The sequence below is a fragment of the Delphinus delphis genome, chromosome 5 (genome assembly GCF_949987515.2).
Source record: "Delphinus delphis chromosome 5, mDelDel1.2, whole genome shotgun sequence".
Lineage (NCBI taxonomy): Eukaryota > Metazoa > Chordata > Mammalia > Artiodactyla > Delphinidae > Delphinus > Delphinus delphis.
The window spans coordinates 21,102,816-21,129,283 of NC_082687.1; the positions used below are offsets into that span (position 1 = coordinate 21,102,816).

General features: G+C 43.6%; 1 protein-coding gene and 1 pseudogene across 1 annotated transcript in view; one reads left to right on the forward strand and one right to left on the reverse strand.

The window, feature by feature from the left end:
* Positions 1 to 26,468, reverse strand: part of MAML3 (mastermind like transcriptional coactivator 3) — a 427,361-nt gene that overhangs the window by 190,346 nt on the left and 210,547 nt on the right. The gene's annotated exons all lie outside the window — the stretch shown is intronic.
* On the forward strand, positions 21,702 to 23,592 carry LOC132425309 (Golgi apparatus membrane protein TVP23 homolog B pseudogene; annotated as a pseudogene).

Here is a 26,468-nt window from a genome sequence, read left to right on the forward strand (position 1 = left end):
TTGGTGGTGCTGAACTCTCTCAGCTTTTGCTTGTCTGGAAAGGTTTTAATTTCTCCATCAAATCTGAATGAGATCCTTGCTGGGTAGAGTAATCTTGGTTGTAGGATTTTCTCCTTCATCACTTTAAATATGTCCTGCCACTCCCTTCTGGCTTGCAGAGTTTCTGCTGAAAGATCAGCTGTTAACCTTATGGGGATTCCCTTGTGTGTTATTTGTTGTTTTTCCCTTGCTGCTTTTAATATGCTTTCTTTGTATTTAATTTTTGACAGTTTGATTAATATGTGTCTTTGCATGTTTCTACTTGGATTTATCCTGTATGGGACTCTCTGTGCTTCCTGGACTTGATTAACTATTTCCTTTCCCATATTAGGGAAGTTTTCAACTATAATCTCTTCCAATATTTTCTCAGTCCCTTTCTTTTTCTCTTCTTCTTCTGGAACCCCTATAATTTGAATGTTTGTGTGTTTAATGTTGTCCCAGAGGTCTCTGAGACTGTCCTCAGTTCTTTTCATTCTTTTTTCTTTATTCTGCTCTGCAGTAGTTATTTCCACTATTTTATCTTCCAGGTCACTTATCCGTTCTTCTGCCTCAGTTATTCTGCTATTGATCCCATCTAGAGTATTTTTAATTTCATTTATTGTGTTGTTCATCGTTGTTTGTTTCATCTTTAGTTCTTCTAGGTCCTTGTTAAATGTTTCTTGCATTTTGTCCATTCTATTTCCAAGATTTTGGATCATCTTTACTATCATTATTCTAAATTCTTTTTCAGGTAGACTGCCTATTTCTTCTTCATTTGTTAGGTCTGGTGGGTTTTTATCTTGCTCCTTCATCTGCTGTGTGTTTTTCTGTCTTCTCATTTTGCTTATCTTACTGTGTTTGGGGTCTCTTTTTTGCAGGCTGCAGGTTCGTAGTTCCCGTTGTTTTTGGTGTCTGTCCCCAGTGGCTAAGGTTGGTTCAGTGGGTTCTGTAGGCTTCCTGGTGGAGGGGACTAGTGCCTGTGTTCTGGTGGATGAGGCTGGATCTTGTCTTTCTGGTGGGCAGGTCCACGTCTGGTGGTGTGTTTTGGGGTGTCCGTGGACTTATGATTTTAGGCAGCCTCTCTGCTAACGGGTGGCGTTGTGTTCCTGTCTTGCTAGTTGTTTGGCGTAGGATGTCCAGCACTGTAGCTTGGTGGTCGTTGAGTGAAGCTGGGTGCTGGTGTTGAGATGGAGATCTCTGGGAGATTTTCGCCGTTTGATATTATGTGGAGCTGGGAGGTCTGTTGTGGACCAGTGTCCTGACGTTGGCTCTCCCTCCACAGAGGCACAGCACTGACTCCTGGCTGCAGCACCAAGAGCCTTTCATCCACACTCCTTAATCTGGGATGATTCGTTGTCTATTCATATATTCCACAGATGCAGGGTACACCAAGTTGTTTGTGGAGCTTTAATCCGCTGCTCCTGAGGCTGCTGGCAGAGATTTCCCTTTCTCTTCTTTGTTCTCACAGCCCTCAGGGTTCAGCTTTGGATTTGGACCTGCCTCTGCGAGTAGGTCGCTGGAGGGCGTCTGTTCTTCGCTCAGACAGGACGGGGTTAAAGGAGCCGCTGATTTGGCGGCTCTGGCTCACTCAGGCCGGGGCGGGGGGGGGGGGGGGGTGGTGGGGGGGGGTGGTGGGGGGGGTGGGCACGGAGTGCGGGGGGGGAGGGGCACGGAGTGCGGGGCGGCCGAGGCCTGCGTGACGTTGCACCGGCCTGAGGCACGCCGTGCGTTCTCCCGGGGGAGTTGTCCCTGGATCCCCGGACCCTGGCAGTGGCGGGCTGCACAGGCTCCCCGGAAGGGGGGTGTGGATAGTGACCTGTGCTCGCACACAGGCCCCTTGGTGGCGGCAGCAGCAGCCTTAGCGTCTCCCGCCCGTCTCTGGGGTCAGCGCTGTTAGCCGCGGCTCACGCCCGTCTCTGGAGCTCCTTTAAGCGGCGCTCTTAATCCCCTCTTCTCGCGCACCAGGAAACAAAGAGGGAAGAAAATGTCTCTTGCCTCTTCGGCAGGTCCAGACTTTTCCCCGGACTCCCTCCCGGCTAGCCGTGGCGCACTAACCCCCTGCAGTGTTCACGCCACCAACCCCAGTCCTCTCCCGGCGCTCCGACGGAAGCCCGAGCCTCAGCTCGCAGCCCCGCCCGCCCCGGCGGGTGAGCAGACAAGCCTGTCGGCCTAGTGAGTGTCGGTCGGCTCTGAACCTCTGTGCGGGAGTCTCCCCGCTTTGCCCTCCGCACCCCTGTTGCTGTGCTCTCCTCCTTGGCTCCGAAGCTTTCCCCCTCCGCCACCCGCAGTCTCCGCCCGCGAAGGGGCTTCCTAGTGTGTTGAAACCTTTCCTCCTTCACAGCTCCCTCCCACTGGTGCAGGTCCCGTCCCTATCCTTTTGTCTCTGTTTATTCTTTTTTCTTTTGCCCTACCCAGGTATGTGGGGGGTTTCTTGCCTTTTGGGAGGTCTGAGGTCTTCTGCCAGCGCTCAGTGGGTGCTCTGCAGGAGTTGCTCCACGTGTAGATGTATTTCTGGTGTATCTGTGGGGAGGAAGGCGATCTCCGCGTCCTACTCCTCCGCCATCTTCCCGGAAGCCCCTCCTCCACACAGATAAATTTGATTTGCTTATTTAATGCATTTGATGAGTGACCCAGAATACTCATGTGTTAGATATTTTAATTAGTAGAATATGAATAGCGTGCGAAACATTTCCCGAAGTGTCTTCTAGATTTAAGCGTCTTATAAAGGATCTTTGGAGGTTTATTTAGAGGTTCAATCTTCTAGACCAGTGATTATCCGACTTTAAAGTGACTTGAGAGGCTGTTAAAAATGCAGGTTTCTTGGTGCCACTTTCTCAGTTTGATTTAGTTGCCCAAGGTAGGGCCCAGATTGGGACACACGCTGGCAGCACAGGCATCTAAAGAAATATAATAAAAACCTCTGATTTCTCTAAGGTAGTTGGTCTAGCATCCCCAGTTTTTATAAATTCTGATCTAGAAGAACAATTCTGTCGGAGTCCTGAAATTCTGAAGTTGTTTGTTTGATTAAAAAAATATACACACACACAAACCCAATGTCAATATCAAATGTTCCTGAGCTGATTGGTGATACTCTGGGACAGCTCATCAACAGGACTAAGAAACAAAGCTCTAGATAGAGATATTTCAAAGCGCAGAGGATCTTGAATACTGCAGGAGCTCGCTGCATTTCTACAAGACTTTGCATGAAAACGTTTATTTTTTATCTTTTCATTCCTCATGAACTGAGGGTGTGCTGTATGCCTGTGTGCCAGGTGCAAAGGAATGGATTCATTCCCCAAAACAGAGACCACATCAGAAAGTGAACGCATGCCAGCTATATATTGACAAAAGTTGAGTATGTTTGTTTAAAGGGGATCTACATGAAGGGTAGCACAACACACACAAAAAAGAGATCTCTTATCACAAATCCTGAAATACACCTTGTCAGCCTTATATACTCCTAAGAGAGAAAACAACTTTATTACATAATAAAAGTCATATGAATTTAAATACACACACACACACAATTTTCCTGAGAGCCAAGAGTTTAAAACCTCTGCTTGTGACCATCCCAGGATAGATACAGCTTCTCTGGACCTAGTCAGTAGGAAATGACGGGTCTCCGGAGCGGATGTCAGTTAAAAACCTCTGTTCTTGGGACTTCCCTGGTTGTCCAGTGGTTAGGACTCAGCGCTTTCACAGCCGTGTCCCCAGGTTCAATCCCTGGTCAGGGAACTAAGATACCACAAGCCTCGCGGCAGGGCCAAAACAAAACAAAACAAACAAACAAAAAACAACAACAACAAAACTCTCTTCTGAAATGCTCCAGGAAGAAAAGGATCATCGCAGAAGGGGCCTTGCCCTCCTGGAAAGCATCTGAAACCTCAACTACAGAGGCCCAAGGGAATGCTGGGGTACTGCTGAACCCCCAGCCCAAGGGGAACAGGACCTTGAGTTTATTTTTATAAATGACCATGATCGTTTTCCTTTTTGCTATGAGCCAGATTTAAAACTCTGTTCCTAAGCAGTTTTAGGTATGTACACACAAGAGTGGGCATACCTCTTTTCAGTGTTTGGAACATGGATGCCCACCCAATTCCAGCTGCGAGCTGCCAAGATAAGAGACTCTTTAAAAGCATTTTAAATCTTTTGTGCGTGGCTGAATTTTTAGGGACGCTTTTATCCTTCAGTTATGCCTAAATTGAACCAACTTTATCCACAACAACACATTGAGAATGGATCATAAAACAACAGGAGCAGTGGCAATGAAGGTCCTTGACACTGAGAAACACTAAGTCCCAAGATCTCCTCAAATCTCCATATTTCCAAATACATGAATGTTCATAGAGGCTCTTGGCTTTCTCTCAGTTGAATGAATAAAGTATATGTTCATCACAAGTCACATGAATTCTGTGTACTTTTTATATCTGAACTAATGAGGTTTTTCACGTGCTCCATACATGTAGTCCAAACTGGTGTTTCAATGAATTTATTAGCTACTCATTAAAACCGAGATTGTTATCTCTGCAAATGCCAAGGTTATATGACTTTCAAATCTCCGCACATAGTTATCAGTAGAAAGCTCTAAACTTCGAAGTTTTTATTAGAGACTTTGGTTCACTGCTTACTAAATATTTCAAGATTGGCATTTAATATTGTAATTGGCTGAGAACTTCTAAAGTACCAGACATCACGCTAAAGGCTTTACCTGTATTACCTTGGTTAATCCTCACAATACCCCTATGACGAATGAGGAATGGGCTCAGAGAGGATGGTCATTTGTCCCAGGACACACAGCAGAGGCTTACTTGGTTCCATCTACCTCTCAAATCTGCGTTCTCACCTACTGTGCTATTCTGCATCTGATGACTCCTGTTCTGATCAAACACGAGCAAACCTTGCTTAGAAATTCTGGGAAAGTGTTTTAGACACCTGTGTCGTGACGGCCCTTAGGAGGATGTGTTCATGTTTTTGAGTCAGAGCTGCCCGATTCACAGAAAAGTGTTGTGTTCCTCTACAAAGAAGGATGTTACTCTGTAAATTTAGCATGTGTTTGAGAAGTGATGATAGCTGAAAACTTCAGGAGGGAGCAGATGTGTGCATCCCGGTGGCAGCTTCCTTTATTCAGTAGCTTTCTGTAGGAAAAACTCCGCTGAGATCTGCAGTTGCCAGTCGCTATCAGAATACAACAATCTGACACTGAACTGCTCTGTCTTTTCAGATACATAAACACACGCACACGCGCGCACACACACATTACACTACATTTATTTTTAAGGACAAGAAACAATTTCCTTAGGAATATCTCCTACTAGAAGTCACGCATACTTTATCTACTCAAACACGCCTGTATGCGTGACCTTGTATTACAATCTGAAACTCCTAATGGCATTTTATTTAGAGCTGTAAAGAAATGACAGCGAAGGAGGTCAGGGAAGAAGAAGGGAAAACCATAGGGAGGAAGAGGGCAAATGAAAAGATCAGATCTTATCTACATCCTTCACAGCTGGAGACTTACACCGACAGCTCAGACCAAAGAACAGGCATATTGGGACGAAGCATGAGGTTTCAATCTGTTTATTTTCTGGGAGGAGGGAGGCGGGAGGAGAAATACTTCAGGAAGGCCGAGTACTTTTCTCTCCCTTGGGTAGGAATCAAGAATATTTTTATTTCAGTGTTTACTCAACATGTCCCTTCTTTTTCAACGAGAAATTCTTTTTGTTTTTAGCCCTTTCCAGGAGTGCCTCCATGGCACTGAAGTCCCACACCAGTTCAGGGGACGCAAATAGCCCACTGTGCCTGGTCCTGGCACAGCTGTTGAATAAAATCCCAGCACTTGCTATCTCCTTTTGGAAACAAAAGTATCGAAATAAGATCTCCTAGTCTATAAAAATCCTCTTGTTTCCCTCAAAGAGGCAGGCGCTGCGCTTCCTCGGGCAGTTGAAGTTCACAGAAAGCAAAGGTAAGAGCTACCCTCCTGGAAGAGAATTCTCCATCTCTCTCTCCCATTCACACAGGCGCAAACACATGCAGGCGCAGACACATGCACGCACACACACACACACGCCATCTTAATGAGCAAACAGGACATTTTTCTTATTTCTGGATGGCATCTGACTCCCACACCTCCATTTCTTAGCAGGTTTTTACCCCAAAGCTGAAAGCTAAGGGACTTGCCTTCATTTGCCAGCAAAGGGATCGCCGTTATTTACATCTTTGGAGTAACTTTGTTCACAAATAGGAAACAAGGCTGGAGGAGAGGATTTTTGTCTCTAGGATGAATCCTCCGTGGGTGACGAGGCCCACGTGTAGAGAGGCGCTTTCTCACATTCAGGCAAACACGGGTATGATTTAACTGGCTCTGAGAATGTTCCAGTGGGCAGAGGCAGGCAGGGCACCACGCACTCAACCCATAAACAGCTGGGCTCCTAAGACTGTCGGCCGAGCTTTCATCTGTGGGGAGAAGCTGCTTGGCTTCATCCCACCAGCTGAAATTCATCTTTCAAAAGAAATTAGACGGAGGTACTGTTGTTATAGCAACAGTCAAAGTCACTTACACAGCCTCTTCCCCACAGCCTCACTATGGCCAGTGATTTCAGTTACGCACAGGGAGTGACCGAGGCTGAGCCCCGGTGGACCGTTTCTTTGCCCTTTAAAGAGTGGAAGCCTAGATCTCCTATGTCCAATCTGAAGCTAGAAGACCAGATTCTTATGGTCCACAGAGTTCTCCCAGTCCTGAAACTCGACGAGCAGAGAAGCTCAGAGAAAAACCTTTGCATCTGATGTTTTCATCTCTTGGGTAGGAACTGGACACGTGACCACTGAATTTCCTGGGGTTAACCACGTACTAGCGGTTTCAGAATGGGAATTTCCAGTGAGTTTGGTAATGTTGGCCATCACCACCACATTCTCAACTTTCGTCCTCCAGGAGTTTATTCTTGGGGGCGTGGAACTCCCAAAATAATAGCCTAGTCCAAGCCCCAGAAACAACAGTCAATTCCAAAATGCCCCTTTCTTGACAAAAATATACACCTATTACCCAACCTTTCTAGCAAATAACCTTCCCAGGCAGATGGCAACATAACAGTCCACATTCACCCCAGAGGTACCCCAAGGTGGTAAAAATCTATGAAGCCAGTGCTCACGATGAACGTGAACTGTGTCCTCCCCAAATTTGTATGTTAAAGCTCTGACCCCCAACAGCTCAGAACATGAGGGCGTCTGGAGATAGGATCTTTAATGAGGTCCTATGGGGGGCCCTCATCCAGTCTGATGGGTGTCCTTATAAAAAGAGGAAATTAGGACACAGAAACCCACAGAAAGAAGACCATGTGAAGATACAGGGAGAAGACGGCCATGGACAAGCCAAAGAGAGAGCTCTCAGAAGAAACCCACCCTGCCGACACCTTGATCTTGGACTTCTATTCTCCGACCTGTAAAGAAATGCATTCCTGAAGTTTCAGCCACCTAGCCTGTGTGCTACTCTGTTATGGCAAGCCCAACTAATAATCTGATTTAGACATATCTCTGTCTTCTCAGTATCTTACACAGGTTAAGCATAACTATAACTATTTTAAAGGAAAATCTTGCACGGATGTGTTCACACTGTGATTCAACTAACGGAACACCTACTGTGTGCCAAGTTCTAGATCAGGCACTAGGGTCTCGAGAGTGAACAAGATTCAGTCTCTGACCTCAGGAGCCTTCAGAGTGGAGGGGAAAGAAGCGGATGAACAAGGACAAGATAATTGGACAGAGATGCCTGTGCTGTGGAAGCCCAAAAGAAGGGCGTGTTACTCAGTCCAGATGAGGTAAGGCTTCCTGGGGGGACTGGTATGTAAGCTGAGACTTGGAGGATTCAGAGTGAGGAGAAGAAAGCATGGCCTCTAAGTGAAACTCAAGTGGTAGCGTCTGGCTTGAGCCAGAGTGCAAGGGGGAGGCTGGAGAAGGGAGAGCTATACAGATCATGGAGGGCTTGTCTGCCATGTTAAGAAGTTTGGACTTTATCCAGACGCTCTGAGAGACACTGGAGGAAAAGGGGTCACTTGCAATGCTAACTTCTGATTTCACAGTGAGAGACACTGGTTGCAAAAGGTAAGGCATTTGAAGTGATCTGTATTAGTTTGCTAGGGCTATCATAACAAAATACCACAGATTGGGAGGCTTAAACAACAGAAATGTTATTTTCTCACAGTTCTGGACGTGGAGGTCCAAGATCAAGGAGTTGGTGAGTTGGGTTTCTCCTGAGGCCTCTCTCCTGGGCTTGCAGACAGCCACCTTCTCACTGTGTCCTCACATGGCCTTTCCTCCTGTGGGTGTGCATCCCTGATGTCCTTTTATGTGTCCAAATTTTCTCTTCTCAGAAGGACACCAGTCAGATTGGATGAAGGCCTACCCTAACAGCTTCATTTTAACTTCATCACCTCTGAAAAGGTCCTATCTCCAGATACAGTCCCATTCTGAGGGCTTCAACATATGAATTTTGGGAGAAGACACTATTTCAGCCCATAACATGATCCAACATCATTCCCTGCATGGCTGATTAAGCCAATGGCTAAAGTCATCCTTTTTTAAAAAAAAAATTACTTATTCTATTTATTTATTTTTGGCTGTGTTGGGTCTTTGTTGCTGCGCGCGAGCTTTCTCTAGTTGCGGCGAGCGGGGGCTACTCTTTGTTGCAGTGCGCGGGCTTCTCACTGCGGTGGCTTCTCTTGTTGCTGAGCACAGGCTCTAGGTGCGCAGGCTACAGTAGTTGTGGCTCGCGGGCTCTAGAGCGCAGGCTCAGTAGTTGTGGCGCACGGGCTTAGTTGCTCCGCGGCATGTGGGATCTTCCCGGACCAGGGCTCGAACCTATGTCCCCTGCACTGGCAGGCGGATTCTTAACCACTGCGCCACCAGGGAAGTCCCTAAAGTCATCCTTAACTTATAAATCAATACAGCACACACTTGGTCTTGAAGCAAGTAGCTCAACAAATGCTATTTGGTACAGAGCTTAACAGCATATTTTTTAAAAAAGTGTTTGTCTCCCAATTTTAACCCCAAATTCAAAAGACACTTCATATCTGCCCCTGAACTATTAGCGAAGAAGTGTAGTCAGAGATGACTCCAAGCAAAGCCTCAGAAGTAGCCCGTCATGATTTAGAAGGCTCTGAAAAATGACCAGTTGTTCCCTTAAGTTTAGTAAATGTTACTTTACACTGATAATTCATGTGACCTCAGAGAGACACAGAGGGAAAACCGAGGCACCGAGAGACTAGGGCTACAACCTAACTCAGAAAGCACAAGGAATGATAGAATTTCCTGCTCCAGCCCGATGCCCCGTGCAATAAATCACTTTGCCTGTAACGGATTCAGAGTTTGTCAACTTTCTGTTCAAATTGTGGTGCACTGTAAATGTACTGTAACCGTGTAGAGTCGCAAGTGTGTATTTCAGTGGTTTTATCTTTCTTACCTCGCCATCCACATATTATTTATGCGGTTTCCATCATAACGCTACAGTGAAGTTTGCATAATATTTTCTGTAACCACCTACTTTTGCATGGTTATGGCTCTCTAAAGTCCCCTGGGACAGATTTTTTTTCACCTCGGTCTCAGTTCTGAAGTAAATTTTTTTTGGTAACAACAAATGATGACTTTGGGGATATTTTGAAGTTATGTGAATGTAAAAAAAAAAGAAAGGAGGATTTTTTTACTTCAATGAATATTTTGTTACCTTTTGTCCAATCGAACACCACAAATCAAAAAGAGCTGAACATAATAAAGGCATCAAGGAAGGCAGTGTAATAGATTTCACTGAAGACTGCCCACACTGGCAGATTTAACTAAATGAGGTTTGCATTCACATGCTTATCAGTATTTAAAAATACCCTGAGTGCACACAACCGAAAACGTCAGGAAGTTGAAAAGCAAAACTGTGCATGTGGTGTTTTCCAGCTCTCACTGAAGCACGGCAATTAAACAAACTTAATTATGTGATCCGGCAGCAGTGCCTTAACCTCTCTGGACCTCCGTTTCCTCAATTGTAAAAGGAGAGGGCTGGACTACCAGATCGCCAAGGCTTGCTCCAGCTCTATTTAGACTCTGGATTCAAATCAGTGACTCACTTTCAGAATCACCCTGGAAGGCACTGTGAACTCAGAAGTGCAGCTGTATTTGGCAGGTAGTTACTGAGTAACTAAGAGCCTCATTTTAAGTCAGAGAGCAAGAATCCATTACACCCTTCCGCAAATGTTTCCTGGCTTTAGTAAATTAGAAACAAAAATTACACTAAATATTAAATCAGAGATCTTTTAAAAAACCAGAAACCCAAGGGTGTAAATCACATGGTTCATTTAAAAGAATTTCTCACTTTATGATGGTCTGCTTGGTATCAGGTGCTGAGCTGGGTGCAGAAACAGGAAAGATGCAGAGGATCCTTGCTTTTAAAGAAATTCAGAGCCTGTTGCCATTCTCCTTTTGCTCCTAAGTATCTATTGGATACTTTCAGGAAATGCTCCTGTTGTGCTCGGTCGTTTGTCCGGACATAGACAACAGTGATGTTTCCATTCTGGTGACCAAAACTTGGTTAACTTTGCTAATTTACAGGATAATGCAAGCTGCTTCTTCATTTCCACCAGGAGTGATTTTTGAATAAATGACAGTAAATTACATGAAGAGTCAGTGGGTAACTGGATACTGCACCAGGTTACAGGGAGAAGCTGTCCACATTTTCTGGGCATGGATCATCGTGTATTTCACCTAGAAGATGCAGATGGGTGTGGGTCTAATCATAGGCTTAGAGTCACGGGCCCTGGGTCCTAGAATCACTTCTCTCATGACCAAGCTGTGTGTTCTGTGGAAATCAGGTGACTATTCTCCACCTCCATTCTCTCCTGGACAAAATACTCTCTAAAAATCCCCTATAGATCTAACAGCCTAGAATTTTAATCTTTCTAGGTCAATTTGGATATAGTTGGAAGATGAGCCAACTGACATTTTAGGTTTCTTTTTAACCTTGTGGTTCTTTTCTAAAATATGTAACTAATTCCTAGATTTGAAAGAATGAAAAAGTTTGTGACTATCGCTGTTTCTAAATACATTGTGTAGTAAAACCTAATTCAATTCCTGCTAACTTTGCCTTTAGCTGTAACTTGGCTAAGGGCCAACCTGATATTTCTCCTTATGTAAAAAAAAAGAGCTCACTATATAAAAGAATAGGTGTAATAAAGATTATAAGGGGAATGCTTAAGCTACTTAAGACAGAAATGGGTTTCATGGACTCAAGGACTCAGGAGACTCAAATTTAAATAAACGATTGATACAGGTATTATGATTCCTTTTCATATATTAATTAAAGTAATTCCCGAGGATGCTTGTTTACTAACAGTTTGATGGTCTAGTTTGAATTGCAGCTGTTACTTTTAAATATATCACAGGTAGTATATATTTACTACTTCAATTCTTCTCAATTTGGGCAACAGTTTGCTCAAATTAGTTTAAATTAGGGAGAGTCGATTGTATTCATAAACTCCTCATCTAAATGGCAGAAATGATGACTATAAAATTCATCTTAGCTTTGTTGGAATTCTGAAGCTTACCATTTAGTCTGAGACTCATAAAGTATGAACATGGAATGATTAATGGCCATTGTTGAGTTCTTACAGCTGTAACTTATCAGAATATGTATACGCTAATACTGTACCCATGGTAATTATCTCATTACTATGAAGTGTCACAGAAATGCATTATGCGAAGTACACGTTGAATCCCATTTAGCAATTTCTTTCTATGTTTAAAACCCCGAAGCTTAGTGTTCGCTAATAGTTGGAGCTTTGTATGCAAGTTGGGGGCTTTGCAAGAGAGTTGGGGGCTTTGCAGGGAATTGGGGGCTTGGCATGGGAGTCACGCACGTGAGCTGCAGATCCCAGGCAGAACCATCACCAGCTCTGTGCCTCTGGTCTCTCTTTGAAACTTTTCTGCACCTTAATTTCTCATTTGAAAATGGGCATATTCGTGCATGACCCCTACTATACCTCATGGAAAGGATTAAGCAGATTAAGTCCATAAAACAGTGGGTCACTAGGAGGAAAGGCATTAACGAAATTACTCAGCACACTGCAGTGGTGACTTCTCCAACTGCATGAATATTTAATAAGCAGGTACACATAACACTTGACATTTCTGTGGAGCTTTTCATGCAAGCATCTTAACATCACTTAAGGAAAAAGAAATGCATGGCAACAATGATCAGAGATCTGAGAAGTGTCAGCTCATTGGCCAGAGAGGGTAGAGACACAGAAGCTTTGTTTCTAACACCAGAGTGTTCAAAAGGAGTAGGGCATCGAGATCCAGTTGTTATCACATAAACCTGAAGATAGGGCCTTAGAAATAAGGCGATGTTTATTTGAGTCACCCATCCATACATCTGAGGTGGCCTGAACAACGTGAGAGCAAAAATTCCCAAAGAAAGTGAACACGTGGTTGGAGATGGGCCCTCTTTTTAAAATTAATTAATTAATTAATTTTTTGGCTTTGTTGGGTCTTTGTTGCTGAGTGTGGGCTTTTCTCTGGTTGCGGCAAGCGGGGGCTACTCTTCGTTGTGGCACGCGGGCTTCTCACTGTGGTGGCTTCTCGTTGCGGAGCATGGGCTCTAGGCACACGGGCTTCAGTAGTTGTAGCACGCGGGCTCAGTAGCTGTGGCTCACAGGCTCTAGAGCGCAGGCTCAGTAGTTGTGGCACACGGGCTTAGTTGCTCCGCGGCACATGGGATCTTCCCGGACCAGGGCTTGAACCTGTGTCCCCTGCATTGGCAGGCGGATTCTTAACAGTGCGCCTCCAGGGAAGCCCCGGGCCCTCTTAATTAGATGAGAGCAGTCAGCAAAGAGACAAAGAAGCAGTATCAGTGAGAGATTAAAATAAAACATCAGGAAAGTAGGACAGAGCAAAGAAGAACAATTTGTGGTCAGATTTGTCACATCAGTTGCAGCTTTGAAATGAGACCTAAGAGACCATTAAATTAGTACCAGAGTAATTCAGTGGGAATCTAAGAAAGGGTTCCTCCAGGACACCCAGCAGCATCAATATCACCAGGGAACTTGATGGAGATGCAAATTCTCGGCTAGTTCCCCAGACTTCTGATCAGAAACTCGGAAGGCGGGGCCCAGAGTCTGTTTCAATCAGCCCTCCAAGTGATTCTCCTGGGCTGAGAATCCTTGTTCAAGAACAGTGCAGCCTGTCCAGCAGAACTTGCTGAGAGGATGGAGATGTTCCGTATCTACGTTATCCAATACATTAGTCTCAAGCTGCATGTGGCTGTTGTGTACTTGAAATGTGGCTAGTGCTACTGAGGAACCAATTTTTAAATTTTGTTCATTTTAATTAAATTTAAAAGAACTGGGCTTCCCTGGTGGCACAGTGGTTGAGAATCTGCCTGCCAATACAGGGGACACGGGTTCGAGCCCCTGTCCGGGAAGATCCCACATGCCACAGAGCAACTAAACCCGGGCGTCACAACTACTGAGCTTGTGCTCTAGAGCCCGCGAGCCACAACTACTGAGCCCGTGAGCCACAACTACTGAAGCCCATGTGCCTAGAGCCCGTGCTCCGCAGCTAGAGAAGCCACTGCAGTGAGAAGCCTGCACGCCGCAACGAAGAGTAGCCCCCTCTTGCCACAACTAGAGAAAGCCCACGTGTAGCAACAAAGACCCAACGCAGCCAAAAATAAATAAATTAATTAATTAAAAAAAAAAAAGAGCTGCATGCAACTAGGGGCTACTTTATTGGATAGCAAAGTTCTAGAATGCTGCTGTGAATGAATGCCAGGTTTTTGGTCAGTAAGAGAAGCAAATGGTGAAGAATGGAGATGCTGTCTGTGACCCTTCTACAGAAGAAATCTCATTTGGAAAAGTTGGAGGGAAAGAGGCATCATGGCTTGTATGTGAGGAGGTGAAGTCAAGGTTTTTCAGGAAAAGGAAATCCTGAGTGGGTTCAAAGGTGAAGAAAATCAGAGGGCAGGAGAGGTGGACATTAAGAAAGGAGGGACACATGAAAAATTGTGTTGCAAATGTCTAATTGTGCTAAAATACCATAATATAAAATTTACCGTCTTAACCATTTTTAAGGGTACAGTTGAGCGGTATTAAGTCCTTTTACACTGTTGTACAACCGTCTCCACCATCCGTCTCCAGAACTCTTTTCTCTTGCAAAACTGAAACTCTATACCCATTAAACAATAACTCCTTATACCCCCTCCTCAGGCCCTGGCAACCAGCATTCTGCTTTCTGTCTCTATGAATGCAACTACTCTAGATAGCTCATAAAAGTAGAATCATGTCTTTTTGTGACTGGACTATTTCATTTAGTATAATATTCTCAACGTTCATCCATGTTGTAGCATGTGTCAGAATTTCCTTCCTTTTTAAAGCTGAATAATATTCCATTACATGTATATACTTATCTGTCCATAGACGTTTGGGGTGCTTCCACCTTTGGCTGTTGTGAATAGTGCCTCTATGGAGATGGGTTCATAAGTATCTCGAGACCTTGCTTTCAATTCCTTTGGGTAAGTACCCAGAAATGGAATTGCTGGATCATATGGTAGTTCTACTTTTAATTTTTTTGAGGAACCACCATATTGTTTCCCACAGAGCTATACTATTTTACATTCCCATCGAGATATTTGCTTTTGAACCAATGAAGAATGGCACATCGGAGCCATCAAAAGACGGCTCTAAAGACAAGCGTGGGGAAGAGGTATGTTGAGATGGAAGTGTTGGGGGGGAGGGGCGTGTGGACAAGGCTGCTCGGCTCTAATGGTTTCAATTTTTTCACTGAAGTTGATGCAAGGACCTCACCTCCAAGGAAGAACACTGCTAAGGAAAAACCAAGGGCTTGAGGAAAGAAGTGAATGAAGGTGTGTAAAGTTAGTCCTTCATAAGAGAATAACAGGATGAATGGATAAAGAAGATGTTGTATGCGTATGTATGTGTATATATATATATATATATATATATATATATATATATATATATATACATACACACACCACGACAGAATACTACTCAGCCATAAAAGATAATAAAAGAATGCCATTTGCAGCAACATGGATGAACCTAGAGATGATCATACTAAGTGAAGTAAGTCAGACAGAGAAAGACAAATATCATGTGATATCACTTATATGTGGAATCTAAAAACTGATACAAATGAACTTACTTACAAAACAGAAACGGACTCACAGACATAGAAAACAAACTAATGGTTACCAAAGGGGAAGGGCGGGTAGGGATAAATTAGGAATTCGGGATTAACAGATACAAACTACTATACATAAAATAGATAAACAACAAGGACCTACTGTATAGCACAAGGAATTACATTCAGTACCTTGTAATAACCTATAATGGAAAAGAATCTGAAAAAGAATACGTATATATATAACTGAATCACTTTGCTGTACACCTGAAACATTCTAAATCAACTAAACTTCAATAAAAAAAATTAAAAAGAGCGGAACAGGGAAACTTTCCCAGGGCTCTGAAGCAGAGGTATAGCCAGGGCTGTTACAGGACTGAATTGTGCTTCCAACCAAAAGATATGTTGAAGTCCTACCCACAGGACCTCAGAATGTGACTTTATTTGGAAACAGAGTCACTGCAGATGTAATTGTTACGATGAGGTCATACTGGAGTAGACTGGTTCCTCGTCCAACAGGAGTGGTATCATTCTTATAAGAAGATGAAAATGTGAAGGCGTGGAGACACACAGGGAGAATGCGACGTGATGGCAGACGCAGAGGTTGGAATTATGTCGCTGCAAGCCAAGGAATGCCAAAGAATGCTAGCAAACCATGAGAAGCTAGGAGGAGGCAGGGAAAGATTCCATGCAGAGTCTCAGAGGGCCTGCTGACACCTTGATTCTGGACTTCCAGGCTCCAGGGCTGTGAGACAATAAATCTCTGGTGCTTTCAGCCACCTAGTCTGTAGTACTTCATCATGGCAGCCCTAGGAACTAATACAGCTGCAGAGTATGAATCTGCAATAGGCCAAGGTCATCCCATGCCAAGGTCAAAATGAGTACCTCCAAATTACTTTGCGTCCCACCTACCAGCAATATGCTTTCTGATATACTGCAGTAATACAGGTCATCAGTCAATGTAACATATATTTTGAATCACAGTTCTCGCTAAAAGATTTTCTTTCTGTCAGGAACAAATGGTGCCTGCAGATAAATTGTATGCCTCTAAGAACCAAGGGAGGAAAGAAATCCCAGAATCTTAGGGGAGGAGCACGTGGAGTAGATGTGTACAAGCAGTACCTCGGGGCTGTCATTACCTGGAATTCTTCTTGAATTAATTCATTCAGACAAGCTTGTTAAAACAATTAGAGGCTTGCAAACTTTACGGGGAGGTGGGGAGATAAGGAAAGCATCCTTATCTCTTGCTCAGTGGTACATACCATTACAGCCAGCAATGGCCGCATCAGCACAGCACACGCATGGGCTTTGGGTTTAGACTAACAGCTGTCCTTCCAGCTCCCTCACTAACTGTCCAACTTTGCACAAATCACTGAATCTCAGTGAGCTTGTCTCCTTATATAAAATGTAGATAACACATGGGACTGCTTTGAGATCGTGTCTTTGAAAGTACCTAACAAAGTGCCTGGCCCCCTAATAATAGGTTCTCATTCCCTTGCTGTCCCTAGTTATGCTGTCCAAGAAGGCAGCCCTGAGACACCTGTGGTTACTGAGCACTTGAAATGCAGCTACTGCAAGGATGAAATTGAAATTTTAATTAAATTTAATTTTAATTAATTTAGATTTAAATGTAAAAACTGAAGCAGTGTAAAATTTTTCTGGTAAATACAACTTTAGCATAATGGTAGGAATACACTTCACTTGGATTACGGCATCGCATAAGATACAGTATTACTATTACGTGTGTGTATCAGGCACCAGCATCATTTCTAATGCTGCACATAAACGCTGTCACTGATCCAGCCAGTGGACATCCTGATTCATTTCCCCTGAATTTTTTTTTCTGGGCTATAATTCTTAGTATGGCTCTTGCTTCATCTGTAAAAATCAAAGACTTTTCTAATTTTTTAAAATTCATAAGTTTGTCTGCTTTTGCTGACTTTGGTCTTTAAATGCCAATGATTTGGGGAAAACAGTAGTACAATTATTTTCCTACTTTTACACTCGAGTTTTATGGCAAAAGTCAGCATTAAGGTGACGAGTGCCTAGAGATTAAGTCATTTAAGAAAAAGTTGCCTGATATATCCAGACAAAACTATAATTCAAAAAGATACATGCACCCCTATGTTCATAGCAGTACTATTCACAATAGCCAAGACATGGAAACAACCTAAATGTCCATTGACAGATGAATGGATAAAGAAGATGTGGTATACATACACAATGAAATACTACTCAGCCATAAAAAAGAATGAAATACTGCCATTTGCAGCAACATGGATGCAACTAGAATATTATCATACTAAGTGAAGTAAGTCAGAAAGAGAAAGACAAACACTATATGATATCATTTATATGTGGAATCTAAAATATGACACAAACGAACCTATCTACAAAGCAGAAACAGACTCACAGACATAGAGAACAGACTTGTGGTTGCCAAGGAGGAGGTGGGTGGGGAGGGATGGCGTGGGAGTTTGGGGTTAGTGGATGTAAGCTATTATATACAGCATGGATAAACGAGGTCCTACTGTATAGCACAGGGAACTCTATTCAATATCCTGTGATAAACCATAATGGAAAAGAATATTTAAAAAAAAGAATATAGGGCTTCCCTGGTGGCGCAGTGGTTGAGAGTCCGCCTCCCGATGCAGGGGACACGGGTTCGTGCCCTGGTCCGGGAAGATCCCACATGCCGCGGAGCGGCTGGGCCCGTGAGCCATGGCCGCTGAGCCTGCGCGTCCGGAGCCTGTGCTCCGCAACGGGAGAAGCCACAACAGTGAGAGGCCCGCGTACCGCAAAAAAAAAAGAAAAAAAAAAAAAGAATATATATATGTATAACTGAATCACTTTGCTGTACAGCAGAAATTAGTACAACATTGTAAATCAACTATACTTCAATTAAAAAAAAAAAGGTGCTTTATTATGAATCCTGGGTGAGTCTATGCCAGAGGCAGATGTACAGTGGTTGTGAGAGCTGACGGGTGTAGGGTCAGCACTGCCACTGACTGCAGCACAAGACAAGGGTTGAAATCCTTCAAATGTCCTACCAGAAGAGTCTGTCTGGCGCACCTTGTAAGGGGAGCTCGGCCATGGCTGACGTGGAAGCGATGTGGGTTATTTGGTTGAGTAGGATAACCTTGAGTGTTTGCCAAGTCAAGACACAAGTCATAAAAACAAAGTCTTTCCCTTGCTGCCTACTTGTCCTCCTCCCTTGAAAACATACCTCTTGCTTTTGTTAAAATTCACCTACATCCTAGTAAAAGATGAAGAGCTATGAACTGCAGTTATAAAGAAAAAAAATCCAGAAACATCTCAAGTTTTAAATTTCTTGACAAGAAATGTATCCAGTTAACAAACTCCCTCCTGTCTTGGCTTCCTTCCACAGCCCCTCACATTAAGAAAAGAAAAAAAAAAAAGCAATTAGACTCTGGCTTGTCGCGAAATGCACACAGTAAAAGTATCACTGTTCCAAAATTCCAAAGCAATTTCACAATCCTAATGAAATGAGGGAGGAAATGGTTTTTTCTTGAAGTGTTGAAAACAATCACCCCATTGCTATGTGGAGTATCTTTATAAACTGTAAAGGGATTTGCAAAAATTAGGTTGTTCCTTCAACACACACTCACTGAGCATCATTTATGCACCAGGCGCCACACGAGAAGCTGGGGATACAAAGATGAATAGGACGTGAGCAGTCTGGAAGAGCTGACAGCAGAGGGAGAGAGTCATGATTATTACTCATTATAACGTGGCCAGGCTTCCCATGCCCTCTTCCTACCTCTAGCTCCAGGAACCTTGATTTTAATTCACAAAGAACCATACTGTGGAGAGAGGGGAAAAAAGAAAAAGAAAATGACCACAGTAATGCCTGTAAAGGTGGCAGGTCTCTCTAGAAATATAGCTACTCTGTGAGTTTAGACCTCCTTTAAACGAAGGGTGAGGAAAGAACACAGCAAAACGCCTAAGCAAACTGTACCAGGCCCAACCACAACAGACACCTAGGGCTAGACGAGAGGAATTCAAAACAAATTGGGAAATAAAATCATATACTGTGTAAAAATCAGTTAAAAAGGAAAACGAAACAACCCGGAATAGAGTGAACAACATCTTTCTCTCCTTGTCCTTTGCAGAATTGCCCCAGAGTCACATCCGAAGAAAGACATTACCTTCAGCTCCACTGGAAACGTGAGGTTTCACAAAGTAATCCAAGTTTGGAATTGATAACCCAATTTCTACATATTTTGGTTTTAACTCAGATGAAACAACTCAAATATCCAAACTCAGGTTTTCCTGATGTGATTTTATGCCTGCTTAGAATCAGAGGCTATGGAGAAAAGTATATACACAATAAATCTAAAATCATTCAATTACCTTAAGTCAATTGGGAGGCTTATATTTACTGAGAATAGGCATTTGACTCCCACAGTACAAAGACAAGCAAATGGCTCCCATGTTGCAAAATCATTCTAAGTAGGTTATTACTCTGTGCTCGGTTGTTCAAGGGGCAAGGAGAAAGGCTTGGGAGCTTGATCAGGAAAATGCTACATCTGTCAGCTGGCAGCAACAGCGCGCCGACACAGCCTCTTGAATGGACTGCCGAATGAGCATCAGCTCACAGGAAGGGAAGAATTCAGCCCCTCTTGGGAAACAGATTCATGCTGCAAAATGAGTCAAGTTAATTTCCTTCAGTTAATTAAGCCGGTTTCCTTATTAGCAAAGGGAGATGACCAAGTCTAGTTCACATCTAATGACTCACAGAATGATGAGGTTAGCTAGCCCCATCTCTATATTTAAACTTGACTTTTAGATAGCGTCTCAGAGAACTTCCATAAGCAGTACTAGCCCTACCCAGTATTTAGTTCTGCTTTTACTACTGTGGAACCAAGGATGTGCTCAGAAATGTCCACGTGAACTACCACGGAGGTCTGCTAACTGCGAAAATTCACATACTGCTTCATCTCAGAGATGTGTATGTGTGTGCGTGCACGCACGTGTGCGTGTGCACACCCAAGGTACCACGACATCCGGTATCCTTGGGAGGCTGGGGACTAAGTAGTATTGGGGTGTCCTCTAAACGCCCCTGTGACATGACACCTCACGTGGAGGATGGGTCTATGGTGAACACTTCCTCTTTATCTTAAGCAAAATTTTGACAGTGATGAGGGGTGGGTACAGGGACAGGAATTCCTCTGGAATGGCTCAGGGATCCAGGTCCAAACCAGGGTAAGCCTGATGGTATTGCTGAACCAAATCTGTTACCCAGACGGGCCCCAACAATTTAAGCCCTCCTCCAAGTCACCAGCAAGTAGCAAACATTCATCGTGTATCCATTCTATGCCAGCCAAATCCCAAATCTTTTCTCTCAATTCCCACATCGACCCTGCAAGGTAATAAACATCATTTATACAAATGAGGAAACTAGGGCTCCCAGAGATGAAACAGACCGCCCAGGGTCACACAGCTCATGTGAGGGAGTTGAGACTTGAATTCCAAAGCCTATGCTTTCCGTTAGTTACATGCCTCTGCGCTTGTGAATGGAATGTGTTTCTTATTTCCAAACTATTCTGAAATGAGTGTGGCTCTCAAATGAAATAGGGAAGGAGGGGAGGCATCTTCAGAACTGCTCTTTCTATGCAGTGGGCGGCTGGCACATAAGGAAGTACTATCTGAAAGGGGATTTCCTGTAAGGGCTGCAGTTCTTTCAGATGTTCTCAGAACAGTTCTGCAGCTGTCTGAGTTGCTCAGGTAGAGATACATACTGGCCACTAACCCAACCCCAGTCTGATCCTAAAGAGCATGGCATGCCGCCCATGTAGGCCACGGGAATGGCCAATCACATTGACGACCACCCTCCAGGGACATCTCTACAAAGGCACCAACACAAGGATGCATTTCCCAGGAAACCAAACTTGCTCATCCACCATGGTTCATCTCTGGAGCTGTAAAAACTCACACTATACTGGCACTGCCTTCACCTGGATCTCTGTAATTCTATGTTTCTTTACTAATATCCTTCACTTCAATTTCACTTTCCTCATAGACAGGGCTAATATTCTGTAGTTCAGAAGACGACTGTATACACTAAATGAGGTAACACAAGCAACGTATCCAACAATGCCACGTGACTTCCTGTAACTCTCCTCTTCCATTAATGGTTCCGTAGTGACCTGTAGGGATTTCCAAGTGGGTGTTCCTCACCCCCCTGTTCAATATTGTTATCAAGTATAAAGATAATGCAAATATACAGTTTTCGATGATGGATCCAGGGTTCCACAACATGAATACTGCTGATTTTTTTTTTTTTTTTGCCGTACGCGGGCCTCTCACTGCTGTGGCCTCTCCCGCCACGGAGCACAGGCTCCAGAGGCGCAGGCTCAGCGGCCATGGCTCACGGGCCCAGCCGCTCCGCGGCATGTGGGATCTTCCCGGACCGGGGCACGAACCGGCGTCCCCTGCATCGGCAGGCGGACTCTCAACCACTGCGCCACCAGGGAAGCCCAATACTGCTGATTTTTTAACTTGAGGTCTACATAAAAATGGATTTTAGGATCTCTAAGAATCTCCAAGAATTGTATGCAGAATTTTGTGGTTATATGCCCCTTTTTTCCGGAGAGAGGATCTAAAGCTTTCATCAGATTCTCAGTGTGGTTCGTGATCCTCCAAAAGTGTAACAACAGGCTGGCGCGGGCCGCCATGTTGCAGCAGGACAGTAATGATGACATTGAAGATGTTTCACTGTTTGATGCAGAAGAGGAGACAACTAGTAGACCAGAAAAATCCAAAATCAGTCACCCAGTGGCATCATTTCTCCATTTATTCTTTCGAGTCAGTGCAATTATAGTCTATGTTCCCTGTGAATGGTTCAGCACCAGCTTTATTGCCTGTATGGTGACAGTTATCTGGTTGTTGTCATGTGACTTCTGGGCAGTCAAGAATGTCACAGGTAGACTAATGGTTGGCCTGCACTGGTGGAATCACACTGATGAAGATGGAAAAAGCCATTGGGTGTCTGAGTCCAGGAAGGCCTTTCCTCAAGACAGTAAAACTGTTTCAGAGGCTGAATCAAGAATCTCCTGGTTAGGACTCATCGCCTGTCTGGTGCTGTGGGTAATATTTGCCTTTAGTGCCCTCTTCTCCTTCAGAGTGAAGTGACTAGCGGTGGTTATCATGGGTGTGGTGCTGCAAGGGGCCAACCTGTATGGCTACATCAGGTGCAAAGTGGGCAGCAGGAAGAATTTAACCAGCATGGCTACATCGTACCTCAGAAAGCAGTTTTGAAGACAAACCACTGGAGACGATCAGACCTCCTGAAGACAGTGAGGGAGCCTGCGTGTTCTTTCCATTGGGAACAACTGAAGGGGGTCTTGACTCTGAACCTTTAGAACTCAGTACCTATTGCAAAGAGGAGTGTTGGGTTTGGTTTTCCATTTTAAAGTTTACTTTAAAAAAAAAAGGAAAACTAGTTTTCATATTAAGTTTTTACTTTCTAGCATATGGGGCTTGAAGGTGTGGTGTAGCTAGAAACATTGTTAACATTTGGTTCATGGTGTACATATGTGTATGCACATAGTCGTGTAAGATCCGTGTGTTAAATTAACACAAGTGTTTGTGTTCATGCCCATATGGAATGGAGACTTTTGCATTTTGATCCACAGAACAAGAAGGATGTTCCTAGTCCATCTCAAAACTCTCTGTGTTTACATACTATTTCTGTAGATTATTTTAGGTTTTGCTTCCATGGTAAGAGTGAGCACTTTGGCTTATATATAGACTTAGAAATAATTGTTAATTTTACATTTAATATATACTTCATGATGAAACTTCTTATCCTAGGCATTTACAGGCAGGTAAAAACCAAATTTGGGCTATTGGTGTTAACTAGTTTCTAAAATTTTGTTTATTTTTATTTGTAATGAGTCACGTACTTAAGGCCCAGTTAATATAAAAGGAATTTTCATAGTTTATGTTCATGGGGTACGTAGGCATTGCTGCTGTTCTATTTATTTTGGGGGAAAGATAGCCAGATTTTACTTTGGAACCTTCCAGAAGCTCTTCAGTGGTACTTGGCCTAATAAAGTCTATCTTTTACCACTAAAAGAGTATTATTCTTATGTCATAGTGAGAATAATCGTTTCAATACTTGGCATTGTAAATGCCTAAAAGACGTTTTATTTTGCCAATCTATTTTTTTTCTTGCTATAATGGGGATATTGTAAATCATGTATTTGTATTAATGGTATTTCTTAAAACAATATATGTAACAATCTGCAAACTATTGTAGGCATCTGTAAATTCTGTTGTAGGTACTGTAAATTTTGTTTTAATCGGCAGATTATTTCGTGATTGTATTTTTACACTGTTAAAAAATGTTTGAAGACGTTTTGTCTAATTCAATGTATCTTATTGGCATGATAGCTTTAAAGGTGCATAACTTTATATTTGTATAAAACTCTACCGCTTACAAAGCAAAAAAAAAAGTGTAACAACAGCTCTCCTACTGGTTAGCAGTAACAGATCAGGTTGGGTGGAACCTGTTTTATAAGCAGCCCTGATTTCCTCAAAGTTCAAAGCCATGTGCTTTTGTAATTCCAGGTTACAGTAATGAATGTACATTCTCCAGATCCAGGGGGACTGTGTGTGTTCTATACTCATGGTAGCTGGAAGGCTGGGCTTCATTCTATGTCTTCATTCTCATCAGGCAGCAAGAGGGTATAACCAGGGCACCGAAGACCCCAGAAACCATATCACGTGAGAAACAGATGAAGAAGCCAAGTATATTTTGCTGGAGAAAGAGAAGAACTGGGGAGTAGGAATGCCAGAGCTCGTCTTTAAATAGCTGACCATTGCTATGTAGGAAATGGATTCGATTTAATCTAATGTAGCTCCAGAATATGGAACTAAGATCAAGGGTTGGAAATTATGGGGAGAAATTTTCCAGCCTCTCTATAAGGAGGAACTTTTGAAAATACAAAGGGCTTCACTGTGAGGCTATTGAGCTTCCTGTCCCTTGAGTTTTCATACCAAGCTGCACGTTCATCTACCGGGGATTTGTAAAAGGGATTCTTTATTGGGTGGAGGTAGGGGAAAATGACCTCTACGATTCCTTCGCATTCCATGATCTGTCTATTAAGATTTTATATCTCTTATTAAAAGTTATAGTCAAAGACACATACACACGTTCCTTCCCTTACTTCATGTAATAGATCCTTGTGGTGAATCATTTCATAAAGGGGATAATTACTTCTTTAAAACTTTTGATTTCTATGTATTCTGTTGCCTTAAAATGGAGCAAACCTATGCCTGGATGCAGCGTCTGTGTTTTCAGCACACCCTCCGCCCATCTACCTCCTTGTCTGAGTCTCCCCCGCCCCCAACAGCCTTCACCCCACCCTCGCCTCTCCCCGGGCCTCTTGTGCTCTCCACCTAACCGGTTAACATTGCTTCTCATCCTACGGTCTCTCCAATCTGTTCTCCACGAGCAACCAGAGGAATCGCTTAAAACCATTCATCCGAGCATGTCTTGCTGCCTAAGGTCCTTCTATAGATTCCCATTCTCTTAAAGTCACCCTCATGGCCTGGAATCGCTGGGTGACATGGTGTCTCCAAGCCCCTGTCAGGCCAGGCTCCCTCCTCCACCGCGCTCTGGCCACCCGGGCCTCTCCTCCTGCCTCTGCGCCTGCTTCCCCTCTGCCTTGAACCTGCCCCTCCTACCTCCTGGTCATCCTTCAGGTTTCAGCGCAAGTATCAACTTCCTGGCCATGCTGTCTCAGTTAGCCTCACCCCGCCCATGCTTGAGCACATCGCTGTTTTATTTCCCTCACGCCCCTTATCACAATTTATAACCATTATGCTTCTTACTTTTGACTTGGTATTCTTCCCCCATCCAAGTGTAGCTCACTGGTGCTAAGGACCTAGTCCACGTTGTTGACTGATGTGTCGGTGCCCAGTGTCTAGCACAGGGACTGGCCCATGCTTGAGGTCAGTAGGTATTTCCCAAATGAAAGAATGAATGAGTGAGTGAGTGAGTGCATGAACAAGTCTGTCCAGTACAGATGGTCAGCTCTGCGGCTGTGCGTGACCTTGTTCTCCTCTTAGACTGAAATGAATACACTTCCTTGCTACCCGTCGTCCTCTTATCTAGGACAGGGCTGTGTAAACAGCAGGCCCTCTAGAGGATTTTCCATGGGCCCCCAAGAAGCTCACTAATATAAAGCTAAAGATTAGAGAAAAACAACCTTTGTTACTGAAGAAAGACATTACCCATGCCTCGGAGTGTCCACTGAGGGGTAAAATCCTAGAGAGGACTAGCCCAAGTCCCTAAACCTGGGACAGCGTATCTCTTCTTCCTCCGAGGGCTCTCAGAAAACAAGTATTCTGGCTGAGAGGAACAGGAGCTGCTGGAATGGGTTGCTGAGGAGGTGGTAGAATCTCCTTTTCTGGAGATCTTTAAAAATAGAACAGCCATCTGGGATGATGTAGATATGGTCTCCATTGAGGAAGGGGGATGAAAAGGGAAGGAAACATCTCTTTAGGTTCCATCTCATCCTTGATTTTCTGATATTTCACTTTAAGTTTTGATTCATGGCAGAAGCCTGAAAGGAGCTAGGAATTCACTTTTTCTTTTTAATGGAAATGGAAGTCCCATTTTACTCTGAACTGTTATTCTGCTGCATGACTCTCCTTCTCGCCTCAAATGGGCAATTTGGATGTCATGATTTTTTGGTTAGGTAGAAAGTTTGGAAGAAACTTAACTTCCATTCTCTCTCCTAGAAAGGAAAGCAGAAGAATCGAAGATGGAAAAGTTTAGATGCTGGGAAATGACAGGGTGAAGAACACAAATCCGTGAGGGTCCTGCTCAGGCCACTGAAAAGGATCGAGGGACAGAGCAGCCCAGGAAAAACAGGCAAATTTTTTTAAGTGTTTAATACTTATTCTACCTTTTTTTAAATTTATTTTTTTCATGGAAAGGCATTTTATTTCAAATATAGCCGTGTGTACGTGTCAATCCCAAACTCCCAGTCTATCCCTCCCCCCTCCCCCCCCCCCCCCAAGGTAACCATAGGTTCATTCTCTAAGTTTGTGAGTCTAAAACAGGCAAGATCTTGTGGGATGTCATACATCCCACAATAGGGACCTGCCGTGGTTACATACAGAAGTTAAGTCTAGAAATAGTCTACTGTTTGTAACAATTCTTCATTTTTTGTCCTGCTTTATTTTTTAATGGAATCAAGCTTGGGAAAGTCAACATGTAAACAGCATAAGGCATATTTTTTCTT